The sequence below is a fragment of the Malaclemys terrapin genome, chromosome 2 (genome assembly GCF_027887155.1).
Source record: "Malaclemys terrapin pileata isolate rMalTer1 chromosome 2, rMalTer1.hap1, whole genome shotgun sequence".
NCBI classification, from domain to species: domain Eukaryota; kingdom Metazoa; phylum Chordata; order Testudines; family Emydidae; genus Malaclemys; species Malaclemys terrapin.
This window is the reverse complement of record NC_071506.1, coordinates 48531223-48539980: the sequence shown is the minus strand read 5'-3', so window position 1 is coordinate 48539980 and position 8758 is coordinate 48531223.

Here is an 8758-nt window from a genome sequence, read left to right as displayed (position 1 = left end):
GCACTTTTTTACGTGTACAAATTGGAGAGAGTTCAGAGGAGAAGAACAAAAATGATAAAAGGTTTAGAGAGCCTATGATGAAAGGTAAAAAAAATCAGGCATGTTTAGTCCTGAGATAGGAAGACTGAGTGGGGAACCTGATAAGAGTCTTCAAATATGTTAAGGACTGTTATAAAGATGGTGGTCCCGCAAACATAGGACAAGAGGTAATGGTCTTAATATGCAGCAAGGAGATTTAGGTTAGATTAAGAAAAAAGTTGCTAACTATAAGGATAGTTAAGCTCTGGAATAGGTTTCCAAGGGAGGTTGTGGATATTCCTGTCATCAGAAATTTTAAGAACAGGTTAGACAAACATCTGTCATATATAGTCTAGATTTACTTGGTCCTGTCTCAGTGTGGGAGGATGACCTGTCAAGGTCCCTTCCAGCCCTACATCTTTATGATTCTTTGTGCCTAAAGACAGGGAGGAAGCTCCCTGCAAATGGGGAGGTGCATGGATAGGAGGGGGAGTGAGGGGAGGTACCTTAGACTCAGTGGGGGATGAGGGTGGACAGGAGGGTCCTGGGGAATTCCTTCCTGCTCCTGGGCCTGTTCCAGCACCTCCAGGTCCAGTCATCTACTCCCTGGCGTAATTGTGGGCCCTAAGGCAGCCACTCCAGCCCCTCTGTGTCCTGTGTGCACACATGCACACACACTGTGTGTGGGAGTTTGTCGGGGGGGAGGAACCAACAAAATTTTTCTATTGTGGGGGTGCTAGCCCTCCTCCCAAAAAAGTTCCATCTTGTTCTGCTGCCCCTGCTCAAAGGTGCATTTTATAAACTGGGGAAGAATAAACAAATCCTCACTAGTTGATAGTTCTAGTCTATTACCAAAACTCAATCTTAGCCAGTTTGTGCCAAAAGAAGTTTGACTGGTACCAGTTGCATACATCTTAAGGAAAGGGATAAACTTTGTTTTGCTGAATTGCAAATGATGTTAATTTACACTGAGCACAGCAGATGGCATGAATACACTGCCCATTGAATTCAATGGGGCTATTCGTGTGCATAAAGTCACTCATGTGCAGGAACATTTGCATAATTAGGGTAACCAGGAATAAGCTTGCACTTTTCAAGCTGTCTTTTCTATACTTTCATTCTGCTGTTCTGTACCACAGAGTTAAGATTAGATTTCCTTTTTTCCAGTTTTATCCCTAACACTTCTTAAAATGCACTGGTCTATTTTTTTTTTTGGTTATGTTTCTCACATGATGTTGGGTGCATGAACTGATTCTACCACTTCCCATAAAAAAGGATAAGATTCAGACCTTCTTTTGAATATTTGTGCAGATATGTCTTGTAGCCATTGTAGAGCTCATTGTAAGTTATTGCTTTAAGTGCAGTTGAAACTTTAAGGCTTTAACTCCTGCATCCATATTTAATGATGCCCCTATCTTTGCCAGCTGTTAGTATCTGCAACATAAATCAAAGGTGGAAACCTGTAAATCCAGGGGACTGACCATTTGTATCATCACAAACACATTAGATGTGAAAACTGAGATGTGAGCAGGATAGGTTGATTAAAATCACTGACTTTAAGCGCAATTTTAATCAGCAAATAGGAAACCATTGATTGAAATATTCTGTTTTGTTTTGTTTAACCTTTTTAGTTACTTTCTTAAAGAAAAGTGGATTACCATTGAATGGTAACCTTTAAAGCATGTTGATTTGTAACCTTTAAATTTGGTACTTCGTGTTGACCAGGACAATGTGCTATGTAGCAGAGAAACCACATCTATACACATTTATTTAAGCAATTATATAGCTTTACATATATTTATTTAGATACTTAATTCCTTTTAGTATGTTGGAAAACGGTGAATGATGCATTTCTTATTATATGATTAATATTAATTTGATTTGTGTCAAGCTCTATGTGGATAGAATTTAGAATTCAATTAAAAATCCACAAACAGTATTTTTAATTTTTTAGTTAAATAAAACTACCATAAGTATGCTGGATACAGAAGAAAAATGTTTATAAAACATCTCTTGCAATTAAAAGTAACCAATTTATTAAACAAAAGTATTGTCTGGAGTTAGTGAATTTAACTGTTTCTGGTCACCAGATCCGTCAAGATTTTAGAACTTGTAGATCTCATCCTCTCACATGTAGTTTTAGTTTATTCTTAGATTGGAAGGTGAAAACACACTTCCTGAATTTTTCAACTCTCACTTATTTTTTTAGATTTTGAATTAACTTGTCATTGAACTGAACTAGCTGAATAAATTGAAATGAGAAAAATTGTCTATGCACTTGCAGAAGAGGCAACTGCCATCAGAAGCTGGCTTTGCACTTCAGCAACCTCTGGTTCCAGAGGCTTAGCTAGTGACTTCCACCAGTTCAGTGATTTGACTTTGTTTAAAGCATCAGAAACATGTACTGCTTAATTTTTTTAAATGTTATTTAAATTATTTTAGATTATAATATGTTTAGGCCTTAACAGAGTTGTCATAATTTCAAAATTAATTTTAAATAGGTTTATTTTTAAAACCAAATGTATTTAATTTAAGTTTAAAACTTATTTTTAAAAAATCAAGCGTTATCCATTCTGGACCTGATGCCATGTATAGACAGGAATCAGTGCTTACACACTAGGGCCTGACACTGCACTTTTTGCCCAACCTACTCCTCACTACTTTTAATGGGGATTGGCATGATCAGGAAATAGGGGATCTGATTCCTCATCTGGTTTGAACTGCTACACAATTGTTACAAAACTCATGGAAACAAAGTAGAAACTAGAAGATGCTCCTGTCTCTCCCTGTCTAGCCTAAATGTTAGATTTCAGAGTGGTAGCTGTGTTAGTCTGTATCAGCAAAAACAATGAGGAGTCCTTGTGGCATCTTAGAGACTAACAAATTTATTTGGGCATTAGCTTTCATGGGCTAAAACCCACTTCTAGGCAGGTATAAATGCAACTCCCATCTTTTCATGTGCTGTGACTTACCAAGTGGGGGTCATAGCTAATGAGCCAATTCAGTTAAGATTGAAGTGGCCTATTCTCAACAGTTCACAAGAAGGGGTGAATACCAAGCCCCCCTTACAGACAGCCCCCCAACCTGAAGCAAATACTCACGAGCAACTATACACCACACAACAAAAACACTAACCCAGGAACCAATCCCTGCAACAAACCCCGTTGCCAACTCTGTCCTCATATCTATTCAAAGGACACCATCATAGGACCTAACCACATCAGCCACACCATCAGGGGCTCGTTCACCTGCACATCTACCAATGTGATACATGCCATCATGTGCCATTAATGCCCTTCAGCCATGTACATTGGCCAAACCGGACAGTCTCTATGAAGAATAAATGGACACAAATCAGACATCAAGAATTATAACATTCAAAAACAAGTAGGAGAACTCTTTACTTTCCCTGGACATTCAATAACAGACTTAAAAGTGGCAATTCTTCAACAAAAAAACTTCAAAAACAGATTCCAAAGAGAAACTGCAGAACCGAAATTAATTTGCAAACTGGACACCATCAAATTAGGCCTGAATAAATACTGGGAGTGGATGGGTCACTGCAAAAACTAATTTCCCTCTGCTGATACTCACACATTTTTCCCAACTGTTTGAAATGGGCCACCTTGATTGCATTCCTCATTAGCACTACAAAAGTGATTTTTCCCTCCCTTGGTATTCACCTATTCTTGTCAATTGTTGAGAATAGGCCACTTCCACCTTAATTGAATAGGCTTGTTAGTACTGACCCCCCTACACTTGGTAAGGCAACTCCCATCTTTTCATGTGCTGTGTATTTATACCTGCTTACAGTATTTTCCACTCCATGCATCTGATGAAGTGGGTTTTAGCCCATGAAAGCTTATGCCCAAATAAATTTGTTAGTCTCTAAGGTGCCACAAGGACTCCTCATTGTTTTTGCTAAATGTTAGAGACACTTAATTTCAAATGACTGAGACACTCTAGGCTGAATTCTCCAATGGTTTGGGAAAATAACTCATAATTATGCTCAGCAGAACTTCCTAATTATAATTTTGATGGATAATATTTTTAAGCAATTATTTATTGTCACTTATGATGGGGTCCGACAATAATTATTTAATGGTAAACATTGAGAATCAAAGTTAAAGCTTTATAACTGTTAAAACACAAATTGTCAACATCATATGTCAAAAATATATGAAGTAAACATCCTTAAATCAAACTAAGTTCTTGAGCAGCATTTTTTTTGCCTATCAGTACATTTCAATTATTATCAATGGAAATAATTCTTTGTCAGTTTGTGTACACAGTGAGATCAATTAAGTTGCTGCTGCTCCCTGTTGGAAGCTGAAGGAAAGTGCTGCAATCAGAGCATTTATTTCCGGAGGAGACATTTAATTTTAAGGACATTGAGGTAAATGGTAATTGGGACAAAATACAACATGGTTTTACAAAAGGTAGATCATCCCAAACCAACCTGATCTCCTTCTTTGAAAAGGTAACAGATTTTTTTAGACAAAGGAAACGCAGTGGATCTAATTTACCTCGATTTCAGTAAGGCATTTGATACGGTTCCACATGGGGAATTATTAGTTACATTGGAAAAGATGGGGATCAATATGAAAATTGAAAAGTGAATAAGGAACTGGTTAAAGGGGAGACTACAACAGGTCATACTGAAAGGTGAACGTCCGGCTGGAGGGAGGTTACTAGTGGAGTTCCTCAGGGATCGTCTTTGGGACCAATCTTATTTAATCTTTTTATTACTGACTTTGGCACAAAAAGTGGGAGTGTGCTAATAACATTTGCGGATGACACAAAGCTGGGAGCTATTGCCAATACAGAGAAGGACTGGGATATCATAAAGGAAGATCTGGATGGCCTTGTAAACTGGACTAATAGTAATAGGATGAAATTGAATAGTGAAAAGTGCAAGGTCATGCATTTTTAGGGATTCACAACAAGAATTTGTTATAAGCTGGGGATGCATCACTTGGAAGTAACAGAGGAGGAGAAAGACTTCAGAGTATTGGTTGATCACAGGATGGACATGAGCCGCCAATGTGATATGGCCATGAAAAAAGCTAATGCGGTCTTGGGATGCATCAGGTGAGGTATTTCCAGTAGTGATAAGGAGGTTTTAGTACAGTTATACAAGGCACTGGTGAGACCTCATCTGGAATACTGTGTGCAGTTCTGTCTCCCTTGTTTAAGAAGGATGAATTCAAACTGGAACAGGTACAGAGAAGGGCTACTAGGATGATCCAAGGAATGGAAAACCTGTCTTATGAAAGGAGACTCAAAGAGCTTGGCTTGTTTAACCTAACCAAAAGAAGGCTGAGGGGAGATTGCTCTCTATAAATATATCAGAGGGATAAATACCAGGGAGGAGAGGAATTATTTAAGCTCAGTACCAATGTGGACACAAGAACAAATGGATATAAACTGGCCATCAGGAAGTTTAGACTTGAAATTAGATGACGGTTTCTAACCCTCAAAGGAGTGAAGTTCTGGAACAGCCTTCCAAGGGGAGCAGTAGGGGCAAAAGACACATCTGGCTTCAAGACTAAGCTTGATAAGTTTATGGAGGGGATGGTATGATGGAATAACCTAATTTTGGCAATTAATTGATCTTTGACTATCAGCAGTAAATATACCCAATGGCCTGTGATGGGATGTTAGATGGGGTGGGATCTGAGTTACTAAAGAGAATTCTTTGCTGGGTGTCTGCCTGGTGAGTCTTGCCCACACGCTCAGGGTTTAGCTGATCGCCATATTTGGGGTCGGGAAGGAATTTTCCTCCAGGGCAGATTGGCAGAGGCCCTGGGGGTTTTTCACCTTCCTCTGCAGCATGGAGCAGGGGTCACTTGCTGGAGGATTCTCTGCACCTTGAAGTCTTTAAACCATGATTTGAGAACTTCAGTAGCTCAGACATAGGTTAGGGGTTTATTACAGGACCGGGTGGGTGAGATTCTGTGGCCTGCATGGTGCAGAAGTCAGACTAGATGATCATAATGGTCCCTTCTGACCTTAAAGTCTATGAATCTATAATCCTCTCAGGCTGAGAGTTTTCCAGAGGAGCCACCATTTGAAAGCAATTACTGGGGATTTGGAGGGCAATGATTGTAGAGATATGTTTATGAAAGACTGATTTGGAGACACTCCCACATAAGGGACAGTGCTGTGAGTGTGGGAATTTGCACAGTTGGCGGGTCACTGTGTCTCCCCAAACAGTCAGGTGTGGCCCTGCCCTCTGCTTACCACCACTCCCTGCATGTGGCTCCAGTCCTCCAGCCCCCAGTGCTCCAGCTGGGGCTGCATGCCACCTGCCTTCCCGGCATGCTGGGAGACTGCGTCCGTGCGCTGCCCACCTTCCCAGCACTCTGGGGCTGGGGGGCTGCAGCCACCTGCACTCTGGAGCTGGGGAGGCTGGGGCTATTAAATTTATAAAGTCTTCATCATTTATAAGGTATTGGGACGCGCAGGACAAAAGTAGGACGGGGATCATCTAATTTTTGCATGACAAAGATCGGAGTAATGTCTTCCAGAATATTTTCAATGTGTTGAGACTGTATTTGAGTGTACCCATTGCCAACTGTGAAGCAGAGTAATCTTTCTCTAAGCTTGCCTTACATAGTTTTTATCATAGTAGATTGAAGACTAACTTTACTGTTCTTGCTACCATGTCAGTTGAGTGGAATTTACAGCAGACGCAGCCATTTGAGGAAACAATAATAGAAATTGTGGCATTTAAAGCTGGCAAGATGTCAGTTTAAACATAAAACATTGAGTCAAATGAAATGCTGCATGTTTATTCAGGCAGTACATAAATTGTTCATTGCCTTCAATTTTCTTTTCATGTTCTTTCCAGTACTATAAATGATTTATTGATTGACATAAGCTGGGTACTTTTTTGCTTTCACTAATACCATGTTCATGAAAAGGGGGCCTCCAAAAACCATTAGCCCTAGATCTCCAATCTCATTAATCTAGACCTGTGAGGGTGCATGGGAGAGTCTGGAAGAGGTGTTGTGCATGCAGGGGGGGAGGAGAGCACCTGGGGGAGGGGCTCGAACAGTCTCTCATCTGTCCATCTCCCAGTAGCCTCCCAAATTTCCCCCTTGCTCCCCCTTCGCTACCCCCACATTCTGTTCCTCTCTGCCCCGAACCCCCCCACACCAGTTCCCTCATTACTCCCTTCACCTTCTCACCAGCCTCCCACACTTGCTATTTTCTCAACAAAAAAAAAAAAATTCTTTGAGGATAACTGTTTTAAAGCACATTTTACTGCTCACAATAGTAGAGGGACAAAGTAGTTAGAGGGTTGCAATAAGGGATGATTTTATTAGAAGGAAATATAGCAATGTCTTTACTTAATGATGTTAGTTTCTCCTTGAAAGTTGCTTGCTATTTTTTCCAGTGTTCCATGCCCATAATCCACAAGGGGGAGCCAATTCTTCAATATTCAAATTTTCAATGTCACTTGTAAATAGGGTGACCAGATGTCCCAATTTTATAGGGACAGTCCTGATTTTTGGGTCTTTTTCTTATATAGGCTCCTATTACCCTCCACCCCCTGTCCCGATTTTTCATACTTGTTGTCTGGTCACCCTACTTGTAAATAACAGAGATGGTCTTGAGATGCAAAAATGAGAGATTCAGAGCTGGGAGGGAGGGTTAATTCTAGCCCTTCTTTAGTAAGTAAAGACACGCTAAGGAAACTGGTTTGATAGTTGAAGTTTGTTTCTCTGAATAACGAACAAATGAAACCCAGACTTTGTAAAATGTTTCCTGTTTCTGTTGTCTGCTACATGTTCATTTGTTGATCATCACTACTAAAAGGACTGTTATTTTCCTCCATTGAGTCACTACTTCTAATCTAGCATTTGTCAGATGAGATGTTACAATACACTATAACTTCCTTTTTATCAGAAGACAAGACTATTACCACAAGATCTAGTGCATCATCTTTTCTGCACCACCCACATAGTGGGCTGTGTCTAAATGGCATATTCAACTCCGAGGCATAAGATTTATTTCCTTAAAATGTAACTGTGGTGTAACTGAGAAATGTAGATCCTCCTAGAGACTACTTGTTTGAAATGTGATGATGTATTTCCCTAACTTACATGAGTTATAGTTAAAAATCAATACAAGAGCCTATTGTCAATCAAATACCATAAATGCTTTCCATGGTTCACATTAAAATTGGCACTGGAGAGATTTTGGTCTCTCTCTCCCAATATTCTGTGGTTCAGTTCCCATTTACATTTTTTCCCATGTCAGTTCTGGCAACTGCTCAGAGAGTCAGCAATCTCAGAGAACCAGGTAAAGATAGCTGCAAGAGTTTAGCAAGAAGAAATAAATCGTTTCTCTGCACACACCTTTCTGCTGCACATGTGCAGCACCAGACAAGGAAATGGCAGCTTGGACTTCTACTCCATTTCTGACCAGTTGAAGTCCTGAACTGAGGAGCTCATTGTGCAAGACGCTGAGCAACCCCTACTCCTATTGACTTCAGTCTGAGCAGAGAACGCTCAAATATAAAGGCACTCACCTTGCACCACGCCCTCTGCTTTTATTAGTCTTAATTCAGGCTGACTCCAATTGACTTCAACACCAGTCCGCTTATATGAGGAGTGGGTGAAAGCTGAGTAAGGACCTCAAGATTTGCCACTGTACGTTCATCCTTTGGGCCCTTTCTCTGACTGTTCATAATGACCTTAGTTTGGTCCTATTCAGTCTTAACCTTCACAGA